This window comes from Epinephelus fuscoguttatus, linkage group LG7 (assembly GCF_011397635.1).
Source record: "Epinephelus fuscoguttatus linkage group LG7, E.fuscoguttatus.final_Chr_v1".
In the NCBI taxonomy this organism is placed as follows: domain Eukaryota; kingdom Metazoa; phylum Chordata; class Actinopteri; order Perciformes; family Serranidae; genus Epinephelus; species Epinephelus fuscoguttatus.
The window spans coordinates 14,390,787-14,393,301 of record NC_064758.1 but is presented as its reverse complement, the minus strand read 5'-3'; positions in this window follow the sequence as shown (position 1 = coordinate 14,393,301).

Here is a 2,515-nt window from a genome sequence, read left to right as displayed (position 1 = left end):
CCAAGTGAATTATTTTACAAGACAGATCATCAAATGTTTTTTTTTTCTTTGGGCAGGGGCAAGAAGGGGAAGGATCTGTGCAGGATCCAGGAGTGATATTCACAAAAAAATATTTTTAAAATTGATTCTGTGCCAAAATGTCTTTTTCAAACACTCAACACACGCAATGTATCTAAAACAAAAATTGATCAGAACCTATTTTCATATGTGACTTTGTATTTTGCCACTCAGAGGGCAGACTTGATTCCTTTTTTTTGGTATTGGTCATCAACCCAACTCTGTTACTACAGTGCTTTTTACATTATGAAGTTGTATCCTCATTTTGAAGGAACCATTGTATTGTAGGGGTCGCATTTCTGTTTGTTTTCCTGTTCTCCTTCTCCCTGATGTGATCCTTTACTGCCCCCTGCTGTCTGAAAATCACCCTCTCGCATATTAAGGACTGCATCCTGAGGTCATTTAAGCCATGACTTCATGACAGATGTGCTATAGCATGCTTTATTTTTAAATCTTAAAGGGTAAACTGAAATCATAATGGCAAAGAATGTGACTTGAACTTGACATCATGCCGCTAATGGATGTGTTGATCATCTGTCTCCATCCCTCCCCTTAACTGTCTCCTCGAGCCAAGCTGTAAATACTAATGTCCTTAATCTGTGCTCTTGTGTATTTTTCCCCTTTATAATTGTCTTTCTTCAGGGTCCTTATTTTTGTTTTGTGCAACAAAACAAAGCAGTCTGAAAGAGACAGGAGATGAGGTGTGTAATACCGATGCTGAAAGTAAAACCATGCTTGTCAGTTTTGTGGTGTAAATATTTCTATGACTGCAAGCTGAATACTCTCATGGTTATGTTGAAGGCACTTATAATTTTTGATAAGCAAATGAGAAGAAAATTAAAAAAAAAAAACTTAAAACGGTGATTAATATGAAAACTGTCTTTTGATCAATCTTCATTTTGAGTGTATTTTGCTGTTCCTCCATGAGGACATTTTAAACTGTAAAATAAATGGTTGTTTAACTTACTTCTGAAGATCATTAAATGGTCCGTCACTCTTTGGTGTGTGTTTATGACTCGCCTTTAGAAACTGAAGTTATTTTGATGCTCTGACTGATGAGGAAAGATTTATGAAGATTTATTAATTTATCTTCACTGTGGGTTTAGAAAAAAAAAAAGACTTGCGTCGCTGTAATATAAAATCTGCAAGCTAATCTGTTCACTGCCTTCAGGTTTTGTGCTTCTGCAACTTGGAACAGTTTAAATAGTGAAAATACTAAACAGCTCCTCAGAATCAGTGCTGCAGTCCATTCAGCAGTCAGAAGATGTCAGTATCTGCCTAAACTACACTGCTAAGGACCAAGCTGTGACACAGCTTTGTGAAGCAAATCAGCCCACTGCAGAAATCAATTGTCATTTCAATTTGCCATGAAAATGATTTGTTCTTTGAAATTTGGATCTTGCCTTCATCCTGATTTGACTGCATATCCCTGGAGCATCGTTAGTATCACTAAATCTGAATGTGTTAAAGGAAAATGTGCACTCTTTGAAGCAGAGACACCTTTTCTTAGATCAGTGGTTCTCAAACTTTTTCTGTCATGTGCCCCTTCAGAGGCCAAAAAAAGGTCATGCCCCCCCACCCAACCCACAATTTCTTTATCAGTCATTAACAGTATTTGGGGAAGTAACTATCGATTCTTGCTGAATTTTAGTGAAATAAAGGTCAACATGATCACGTCAGCAAGCTCTGTTTTTTTTATGTTACTGTGTCAGTAACATCCGTGGCCAGAGGCATTATGTATTCAGGATATCTGTCTGTCCAATCCATGCACAATGGTTGTCAAGACTGTATGTATGTCCCATTCTCGTGAACGGTGATTATCTCAAGAACGCCATGATATAGTTTTTTCAAATCCGGCACAAAAGTTCACCTGGACTCAACGATGAACTGATAAGATTTTGATAGTCAAAGGTCAAGGTCAGTGTGACCTTGTATCCCTATCATTCTTGTTAATGTATAATCTCAAGAACACTTTGAGGGAATTTCTTAAAACTTGGCGCAAACGTCCACTTTGAGTCAGGGATTAGACTTTGGTGGTCAAAGGCCACTGTGACCTTGTGAAAGTCTGATTCTTGTGAGCATAACATCTCAAGAAAGCCTTCAGGTAGTTTTCTTAAATTTGGCACAAACCTTCACTTGGACTCAAGAATGAACTGATTAGAATTTGGTGGTGGTGGTGGTGGTTAGGTGGTCAAAGGCCACTGTGACCTCACAAAACATGTTTTTGGCCATAACTCAAGATTTCATACGTACATCATGACAAAATTTCACACAAATGTCTAATACAATAAGATGAGGATTTTATATTCAGAAGGTCGACTTCACTCTGACATCATAATGTTCTGCAAAAACACTTGACAGGCCGTTTCTCAGGGCCATAACTAAGGAACAGAGGGGAAGACATTTGGCGAGATACTAAACTGGTGACACTAATCCTAGGTGTCCACCTTGAAACTGT